The 10,682-nt window shown below is 40.9% G+C and overlaps 1 long non-coding RNA gene across 2 annotated transcripts; it reads right to left on the bottom strand.

Moving 5' to 3' along the window:
- Positions 1 to 1,676: 1,676 nt before the first annotated feature.
- LOC138757190 (uncharacterized) lies at positions 1,677 to 7,797 on the bottom strand. Of its 2 annotated transcripts, none has more exons than XR_011353413.1 (4): positions 7,731 to 7,797; positions 7,430 to 7,620; positions 6,456 to 6,618; positions 1,677 to 5,547 (listed from the first exon to the last, which is right to left on the bottom strand). It is a non-coding gene; the product is annotated as an uncharacterized lncRNA (long non-coding RNA). The 2 variants fall into 2 exon arrangements; XR_011353414.1 differs by having other exon boundaries at positions 1,677 to 5,219.
- Positions 7,798 to 10,682: the final 2,885 nt, after the last annotated feature.

Below are 10,682 nucleotides of genomic sequence, written 5' to 3'. Positions count from 1 at the left end.
GTTGACAGATTGCTGAACAGTGTGGAGCCTTACCATACCGAGCATCTGCCTCCTTTGGCTTGCAGAACAATGCAGATTATGGGACAGTGTGATAAACATGATTAAAGCTGTAAACAGATGGAATAGGATGGATGGAAGCAAGGATAGATTGTTGTCATTTGTTCGGTAGCCAAGAAATAGGATAAAATTATACATTAGACCTAATTTACCATATAACTATATCATTCTATCTTGTTGGGTAGATAAAAAAGAACAAAATTACACATAAGGGGATAGCTTACTATATAAAAAATATTCTATTACTTAATTACTTTATAAAACTGAGACTCAGAACATGGTTAGGATAGTTGTTCCCATAATGATATTACTGCACCAGCAGGGTTCAAAACCACCACTGTCTGTACACAGTTTTTATGTGCTTCCAAGTACACGTAAGGTTCCTTCTGATGCTCCGGTTTCCTCCTTCATTCCAAAGACGTATGGAATTAGTAGGTTAATTGGTCACATGAGTGTATTTGGGTGGTGAGGGCTTGTGGGGTGGAAGAGCCTGTTATTGTGCTGTATCGCTAAAATTTGAAAGGAACAATTGTTTGTCAGGTTTAAAGCTTAAACTTGATTTTATTTTATTGAATAAAAGGTATATTGGATTTAATAGGTAAATATGATTAGCAGGAATTGCTCAAGTGTTGAGCAAATGGTCTGCTTCAGTATTGTTATCTCTGCATGTATTTGCATGGTTCAACAAGAGTTATTGACTAGGGAGCAGAGGAAGGAATCTTCCTTCATTGAAGTTGAGATTCCTTTATTCACTGAGCCAATTCTAACATCCACAACTCTCATGGCCCTGATAAATCCAAATGATTACACATTTCATTTATGTATCCAAAATAGATTAAGGTCATAATGAGGCTCTGCAAGTTGGCTCGATACTTGCAAACATATTTGACACCAAGCTGACAGAAATTCATGAGTTTAACGACGGACTTCAATCTTATGTCTGTTTATCTGGTAATTGTTGCTGAGTTTCAAGTCACTCACAAGCTGTGTTCCGTTTAAAGTATATTAACAAGTCTGATTTATTTTATTTTTAAATAAGCTGATTCTTCTTTAGTAAGCAATAAATCACGCACCATTGATTGTTGCATTCTTAATGTAATTTATTTTTATTAAAATTCCATTGTAAATCCAAGTGATAAAAAGAATAACCTATACAGCATTAAAAATGTTGAAGGTTAATACATGCAAATGAATATTGAAAAGAGGATTTCAGAAGCAAAGTACTGGGGACACATTTTTTAAATTCATTAATAACTGGGAAAAAAAAACATCTTCATGATTATGTCGACAGGCACGGAGTTAAATGTTGTCAAAATCAGGAATGCTCACAATCTTCTGACTTTGTCACTAATTTTATCTGGAAGATGAAACGCTCAGAAATGCTGCTCCTAATGTTAACCTAGTCACTTGAATCAACAGTGTTTATTGTAGCACACGAGGCTCAGGTTATTGTTGCCCCAAAGTTTAATTGATGCATTAAAAGACAGCAAGCCAAGTGAACCTTGTAGGAATCATTAGGTTGATGATGAACAGAAGCAGAATTTCATTAAGTAGGAGGTACCCAAAGGAAACCACTTGGAAGATGGGTTCTCTGGATAGTTTCACAGTCTATCTAGAGAGGTGAATAAAAGTCCAGGTTGAAGAAAGCCTTGTTTTGAGCTTATGATGTCTTTGGCCTTCTATCAATCTTTAAATAAATTAAAATCTACACGGCCCACTATTTTGTTAGCAAAGTTTCATTGTCCAATTCACAGGCATCAAATTCAATGCATGCAAATTGAACAATCTGGGAATATCAGCAAGTCAATGGCTGAATCATTATATCTGGTCACATTTACTCCTTAAAGTGGCCTCCCCTTTCCTTTGGTGGTTGTTGTCTCGATATTAACATCAGCAGTTCAGATAGAGATTAATGTGAACAAATTGGATTGAGGACTGAGGCAGGGAAAAGAATCCACGTGCCATTGCAAAAATTCCCACTCTATGCACATGCAAATTTGAAATCAGATTTTATCTGCATTGTTAGTGAATTGGGTAGGTCCATCCTTAGTTAATAGCAGCAAATGTGCCAGATAGTTGCATTGATAAGTTTGCCTCGAAAAATTAATCTCATTAATAAAATATAACGTGAATATTTAAAATCTTATTTGACACTATTGTGGTTATATTTTTCAGTACTGGTGATGTTCTATGCATCATTTACATTCATTTAGAGTTAAGGTTGTCTTAATTTAGAGATAAGATGTACCTCTGTAAAATCAGTCATCAGAGAAGAAGTGGAAGGACTTGTAGCATAGGGGAAGAAATGAGCCATAACTAGGAATTTTGGAATACAGAACTTCATGGTTTATTTTTCTCTCTACAGATACAGCCTGATCTACCGAATGTTCCCATCATTTTTTGCTGTGATTTCAGATTTATAATGATAAATTTTATTTGTTTCATGAACTTTAAAAGCTCATTTGGTCCATCCATGATCAACTTATATGTGTGTGTGTGTGTGTGTGTGTGTGTGTGTGTGTGTGTGTGTGTGTGTGTGTGTGTGTGTGTGTGTGTGTGTGTGTGTGTATATATATACTAAATATTTTATTGTTTTCCCTCAACTTGAGTTGATTAATACGATGAACACCTTTTCGAAAGCTTTAAGTGGATGATTTCATGAGGAACTGTCAGTGAAGGGCAATGATACAGCAGACATCTTTCACATTTTCAAATTAACATATGTCTTATTTATAAAGAATAGTTCTTAATTTTGGACATGCTGTGCTAAGATGAAATATTGCAGGCCAGACACCAGCTTTTGAGTGTGCAACAAAATCTGCTGTTGTTAATATTGCATAATTTAACATATCTTATATACATTGCAAATATTCTAGCTCTTGACTGTACAATCATAAAGCCACATTTACCTTGACTCAGTAGTAATTAAAGGGGCCACACACTGCTGATCAAATAGGGAAATGGCCTTTGTCTATACCCTACTCTATATTATTTATTACAAAACCACTCCGATACTTGCTTATTTATTTGTTTGCTGTATGACCCACTGCATGAATTAACAGCATAGCATGCAAAACAAAGCATTTTATCCTTTTTGGTGTACATGACAGTAAACAATTAATTTAAATTCAAAGGCAAACTAAGAACAACTGGAGGCACACAATGGATAGAAAAGGTCAGTAAGCATATTGAGTCTAAACCTTTATTAAGACTCAAGATTCCAGCATCTGCATTTTTTTTGTGTGTTTCTCAATTCAATTGGTCAACAATTATCTCATTCTGCTATGGGTGTTCTCATCCGAAGTGAGATAAAGGGGCAGCAGCACGAACAACAATGTACAACAATGTACAGTCACTGATTAAAAGAAAGTTTTCAATTTGCTCATTTAAATTGGATTAAATAAAGTAACAAGGAGACAAATTAATCTCTATCCGGTCTGATTTCAGGGTGATAAATGGTAACTGGGTGACAGCACCTGTTCTCAAGCACAAATTCTCAAACTTAATTTTTGCAACATGTTCACTGCTCATTTGGAATCTAGTGACTTCAAAATATTCGGGAGAACAGCCTGAAATGGTATTAGGCTCATGAAAAAGTTAATTAGGCCTGCCGTTGGACCCCAGGGTCAAATGGAGCATAACTGAATTGAATATGCACCATGGTGTGCAGTTCTCTAAGACAGAATTTTGAAATATAGACAACTATGGGCTGAAATACAAGGATGCTGTGGCATCAAAGTGTTGCTAAAGGCAACTCACTGAAAGTTTGGGACAGTGCTGCCAACATTTAAATAAGTAATACCTTGCAGCAGGTCTTGTTTTCTTGTATGTGTCCCTTGGCAATTGTTCTTCCATAATAAACAAGGTTCAATGTGTGATGTATTATTAGTGCATGATGGTAGTATACAGTATTGACTCTTAAAACTTTGAAAAAAGTAGTGTGAAACCTTTGAAGAACACAAGAGCATCCATGCACCAGATACAGTACACTCGATTACAACACTATAAATTAAAAAAAACATTCCACATTGCTATAGATTTCCGTGAACTTCTTTATCTCCTTTGATTATTCTACCTTTTGTTATACACCAACACTTCTTCAAAAAGAAGCCATTTCCCTTTTTTCCCTCAATCATCCTTCACATGTTGGTTCTATGCCATGATGCGAGGATATATTTTCCCTGTGATTATGGGACTAGCAGGGAGAGTTAAGAACTGTATAACCAATAAGATCAGCTTCAGACCTAAAGAAAATAACTTGTGTCTATGTGGCATTCTGGAGGATGATTTTTTAAAAAGTGCATAACTGTCAAGGAAATACATATGACCCACAGTTTCTTTGTAAACCGAGGGAAATAAGGAGCCAACTTCAGCACAGCAAAGACCTCAAATTGTAATATTCATTCACTAAACAATTCTTAAAGATAGTTATTTTGGAAAGTGGAGAGGGGAGGAGAGGGGAAGATGTATCTGGTGGTCAGATCATGATGTAGCTGACAGAAATTGTGGAAAATAATATGCAAGAATGTGGAGGCTGGTGGGCTGGTAGGTGAAGACAAGGGAATTCTGTTTCAAGGCGCAGGGGCCAGGGCAGATGTGCAAGAAATAGAGGAGGTGTTGCTAAAGGCTGAGTTCATGGCAGTAGAGGGGAAGCCACTCTTAAATAGGAGGACATTGTAGATGTTCTCGAATGGAAGACATCTTTCTGAAACAGTTACATTAGAGATGGAGGGATTGAGAGAAAGGAATAGAATTCTTACAGGAGACAGAATGCAATGAAGTGTAGTCAAGGTAACTGTGGGAGTTGGTAGGTTTGTAGAAATTACCTGTTGAGAATTTGTCTCTGGAGATGGAGACCAAGATCAAGAAAGGGGTGAGAGTTTCCAGAGATGGACCAAATTAGTTTAAGGATACAATGAATGTTACCAGCAAAGTGAATAAAGTTGATGAGTTCAACAATGGCTGCATGAGGAAGTACCAATATAGTCCTTGATGTAGTAGAGGAAAAGTTGAGGAGCCTTGCCTGTGTAGGCTTGTAGCATAAATTACTCCACATGGATTTGTTTGTAGAACTTCTTTTGATTGTAATCTACACTTGTATCATCAGCCATGTTTTCAGTGGATTTCCTTTCTTTTCCAAGAAGCCTGCTTCTCTCTCTCTACTATGAGGTGAGAATAGATCAGCTATAAGAGACATCCTGATTATCTAACTGTTAAGGTATTGTAAGCCTTTCCAATTAATAAGTCATCCCAGGTGAACTGGGGTCCATGACAGCCAAATGACTGCTGTGTGGCTTATCCTGACACTTTAGGAAGACTATCAGAGCTACAGAGCTCATTTGTGTCAAATGTGATGATTACAAGTCTACTGTCACCTTCTTTATTTCATACATAAGCATTTGTCTGCGTGATCCTGTATAGGTTTGGGAAGATCCTGCACACTTTAATGGCTAATGATAGAGGTTGGAGGACCCAACAGGTCAGGAATTACTGGTGAAGAAAAAAAAATATTATTATTATAGGTGGTGATTAATGCTTTTATTTCAGATTGCCAAAATCTGAAGCTAATTTTATTTCTACACATAAAGAGTAATTATTGCCATTTGTGAATTATTCAAGGATCAAGTTCACAGGACAAAGCAATAGAAAGGTCATGGGACAATGGGTGGGAGGAATTGAGAATGCACAGGTGCATCACGTGAGGCAAACATTTTCATGTAAAGATCCATTACATCAGTATTTTTAAGAATTAAAACAAGAAATAATTTGGGATTGGCACAGAGGGAAAAACAGAGCAGCAGAACTGATTAGATTGTTCTCCAAAGGGCCAGCATGAATATGATGGGTTGAGTGGACTCCTTATGGTCTGCAAGAATTCTCTGATTCCATTGATTCTAAAGAGCACAGAGCTGGTATAAATCCTCTCGGAGTTAAAGTTTCTTAAAGGAAGAACCAAATCTTCTCCTATGGGATACCTTTCACATGATCATTCAATACAACAACTAGAAGACAGCAGTAACTGTTGTCATATTAAATTCTCACCTCCTTCCCATCCCTCAAGTGTTGCTATGCTCTCACCAAATTGATTAACAGTTCAGGAAAATGCAGGCACTCTGTGTTGATGACATAAATTGCTGTTAACCTCACCTTTGATGTGTGGTGACCATATTTAAATGAACACCTTGGGCTTCCTAGGTTTCCAAAATGCATGCTTGGCTATTTTATTTACTTTTTAAAATTTGATTTATTTCATTTAGAGCTGATTTCGGCCATTTAATCCCATCCTGTCCAATTACATCCAAATTAACCTGCAACCCCCTACATTTTGGAGGGTGAAAGAAAACCAGAGTATCCGGGAAAGCCCACACAGACACAGGGAGAATGTACAAGCTCCTTACCTGGTTGGTGGATTTCCATTTCAGAATATCATGTGGCTTATTTGATGAAAAACACTTCAATGAACTTTTGAGAGTCTTGATAAGATATTACAGAGGAGAATAGGTTTTAATATCACGCTTACTTTCTTCCATCCACTTACTTCCTTACTTTGGGAAATCTAATCTAGATCGCAGAAATAGGAGGACACATGAATTTCAACTCTTATTGCAATTCAAGCCCAGAAGTCACATCACAACATGAAGAATAATGACATGGCAGAGCAAAATCAAATCACCTGTCAGTTTAGCTGTGACATGGAATTACTTTTTGTTTCACACATGTATTAACCTTGAACAACCGATATTTATTTTACGGCGGTAATCCAAAGTCATTTTTTTCATGGTTTCCTGTACACAGGATGCATATCTGCCCAGATAGATAGCAAGTTACATTTACTTTGCAATGTTTCCTTGGTATTTTTCATCGGACTTTTCTTCATTGCTCACCTCCATTGGCTTTTGTTAAGGTACTTTTACAGAAGTTAAGTTCTGGTCATCTCACTCCAGGATGGATGTGGATGCTATAGAGAGGGGGCCAAGGATTGAAGAGAATGCTTATTGCCATTTTCCACTTGTAGCATTGGAGGATAAGGGATGATCTGAGAGAAGAGTAATAGATGATGAGAGGCATTGATCAAGTGGATGGCCAGAAGCTTTTTTCCCAGGGCTGAAATGGTTAAATTTCTACTTATTGGTAACTGTGTACCTGTGCCCTACAATACTCTCCAAGAGCCTGCCATTTACTGTGTAACTCCTCTACAAGTTTAACTTACCAAAATGCAATATTTCACACGAATCTGGGTTAAAATTGTATATGATATTCTTTGGTGCATTTTCCCGGTTGCCAGTTGAACTACCTCCTATTGTAATGTCACATCACCTTATTAACCGTCCACCAAACTAACAAATTTTGTGTCTTCCACAAACTTACTAACCATGCTAAGTACCTTGCCATCAAGTTGTTCATAAAGATGGCAAACAAGAATGGACCCAGTCCTGATTTCTGAGGCACCGGACTAGTCAGAGGCCTCCAATCTGAATGTCTCTATTTCTATCCTCTAACTCAGGGATGGCCAAACTTGCTTAAGGTAAGAGCCACATACGATAAACTTCAAATCTTTGAGAGCTGCAAGACATGATAAAAACATTACATACACATTTTTAATCTTACATACACATTTTTACTCTTACATGTACATTTTGATACCAAAAAATTATATAAATATTAAGAAATACATGTATTGTAATCGCACTAGGCACACAGTGAGTGAAAGAACCAGATAGAGTCAAAAGTGTGTTGAACCATCTGATTTTAATAGAACTCTCGCACCCATTTAAATCCCTCAGAACCCAATGACCCTTGCAACTCCCGTGATCATTATGACATCAGCCACCAGGCTGTGGACTTGCCCTGTACCCAGAGCCTCACAGTCAGATTTGCCAGTGACTTGCCCTTGACTCCATGAGCCAGTTCACCTGTTGCATGGGTGATCAGCCACATGATTTCCTCCCACCCCCCTCCACCCATAGAACCAGTGTTAGGAGGAATAGAGTCCAAGGCCAATATCTCTTTAGTCCACTTGGGTGGCCCACTTCATCAGCGTGGGGTTGGCACAGACACAGGGTATTCCAGGTCTGGGTGCGCCGACTTGAGGTAGTCAATGGTGCTCACATCAAGGATGTACGTGGTTCCATTCTGTCCTCATACAGCCGCTGGAGTGGAGTCTGGTGCATGCCCCCGCAGATGAAGATGTAGTTGCAGACCCAGAGGTCCTTGGGGCAATCAAAAGTGTCGGGCTGTGGCACGAGGTTGGGACAGGAGCTAGTGTTCCTTCCTTCTCTTGGAATCTTGTGAGCACTGCTATAGGTGTCTCCTCTGTGCCGTGGGTCACTGGGCCCGTGTACCAACTTTGCCAAAGACGCGGCTAAGACCTCTTTGGGAGCCATGTGGATGCCAAGAAGAACCCATGAGAGTTCATCCACCCAATCTAGGACTCAGATGCGCGCCATCAGCGATGACCGGGTGCCGGTGGAAACGCTCTACCAGGACATTCGACTACAGATGGTAGGCCATGGTGTGATGCGGCTGGGTCTCAAGTAGCTGTGCCAGCACAAACCATTGGCTGGATGTGAACTGTGACCCCCCCCCCCCTCCCCGTCTGAGGTGATGTTGGAAAGCAGGCCAAAATGTGCAACTCAGCTTGCAATGATGCAGGACTCTGTAGAGTTGTCGGTGAGCAATATGCCTTCTGGACACCTAATGAACCTGTCAACCATGGTGAACAGGTATCTTATCCCCCGGGAGACTGTCAGCAGACCAACAATGTCCACCTGGACATGCTCAAACCTCCTGTGCGTCAGCTGCAAAGGTCGAAAGGGAGACTTAACTGGTCTGGCGGTATGTGCATGTCCTGGCCCAGTGTCTGACCTGCTTGCATAGGCTGTGCCAAGCAAATCTATCTGCCACCAGTTGGATGTTTGCTTGAATGGATAGGCAGGCCAAACCATGTAGTGCGTTGAAAACACGATTCCTCTAAGTGGCTGGAACGATGGGCCAGGTTTGGCTGGTGGACACATCACAGAGGAGCTTATTGCCTATTGGGGTCATGGGGATGTCCTCAAGTTTCAGGCCTGAGACTGCAGTGCAGTAGGGCACACTGCTGTGCCTCATCGAGCATCATGTAGTCCAACACTGGGGACAGGGAATGTACCAAGTGGATGGAGGTGCAAGACAGTGCATCGGCCACAATGTTGTGTTCCCAGAGATGTGTTTGACGGTAGTGGTACTTCGAGATGTGTGACAGGTAGCATTGCTGCTGTGCCAACTGTGGATCCAACACTTTGGTGATTGCAAAGGTGAGAGGTTTGTGGTCTGCGGGTTCGATGGCCAGGCTGTATTCACCCAGGTGGCAGCAGAGTTGGTGCAGGTGCGTCAAATGTTCTTGATGCGACCGACTGGCGATCAGGATATCATCTAAGTGGATGAAGATGAAATCCAAGCCATGCACCACTGAGTCCATGAGCTGCTGGAATGTCTGTGTCGCGTTCTTGAATCTAAATGGCATCTGCAGGAACTTGAACAGGCCGAATGGGGTGATGAGGGGTGTCTTGGGGACATCACTGGGGTGGAAAGGAATCTTGTGATGTCTGATGACCAGGTTGACTTTGGAGAAGATGCATGCCCCATGCAAATTGGCTGTAAAGTTCTGAATGTAAGGCACTGGTAGGGGTCGGCCATGGGGTCTTTGAGCTTTCTGTAGTCACTGCAGGGCCTCCATCTTCCAGCTGATTTGGGCACCATATATAGCGGAGAAGCCCACAGGCTGTCTGAACATCGGACAATTCCCATCTCCTCCATTTTCCTGAACTCCTCCTTGGTGAGATGCTGTTTGTCAGGCAGCAACCTGCGTGCCCGGGCATGTAGCAGTGGTCCTTGAGTGGGAATGTGGTGCTATACACTATGCTTTCGGGCATCTGTGGAGAACTGCAGTGCAATAATGATAAGGAACTCCTCTAGTACTCTAGAGTCCAGGTGTGAGGCCAGTAACTTGGCTTTGCTGAGCGAGAAGATCTGGAAGGTCTTCGCATTCACTAGATGCCGTCTCTTGAGGTGCATTAGGGGGCAGGAGAAAATCTGCACCAAACAAAGGATGCAACTCTGCTGCCAGTGTAAACGACCAGGTGAAACAGCTGGAACCAAACTGTAGTGAGAAGGTTCATATGTCGTATGTGCAAATACTAATTTTGTTGGCAGCGGTGAGCACCGGTCCTGACTTTCTGACATGGGTATTTTGGCTTGAGGGCGGAAAGACGCTAACCTCAACCCCTGTGTCTATAAGGAACATTTGGCCAGAATGTCAGTCCTAAAAGTAAAGGAGGCTATCACAGTGGCCAGCCACCGTAGCTATTAGCATTTCCTGGAAAAGGACAGGGTGGAGAGCAATGGTAGGCTCCTAAACCCCACTTTTGGTGGTAAAAAACACCAACGGTCTGAACTGGGGTCGTACCCTGCCTTGAGTATCACCGGCTTTGTTGGTGATATAGGGAAGGCCTGGGTCTTAGGGTGTGATGTTGCAGTTAGCGCAGTGCCTTTATAGTGCCAGTGATCGGGATCAGGGTTCGAATTCCGCACTATCTGTAAGGAGTTTGTACATTCTCCCCATGTCTGAGTGGGTTTTTCATGGGGAC

This window comes from Narcine bancroftii, chromosome 3 (assembly GCF_036971445.1).
Source record: "Narcine bancroftii isolate sNarBan1 chromosome 3, sNarBan1.hap1, whole genome shotgun sequence".
In the NCBI taxonomy this organism is placed as follows: Eukaryota; Metazoa; Chordata; class Chondrichthyes; order Torpediniformes; family Narcinidae; genus Narcine; species Narcine bancroftii.
This window is presented reverse-complemented; position numbering and strand designations above follow the sequence as displayed.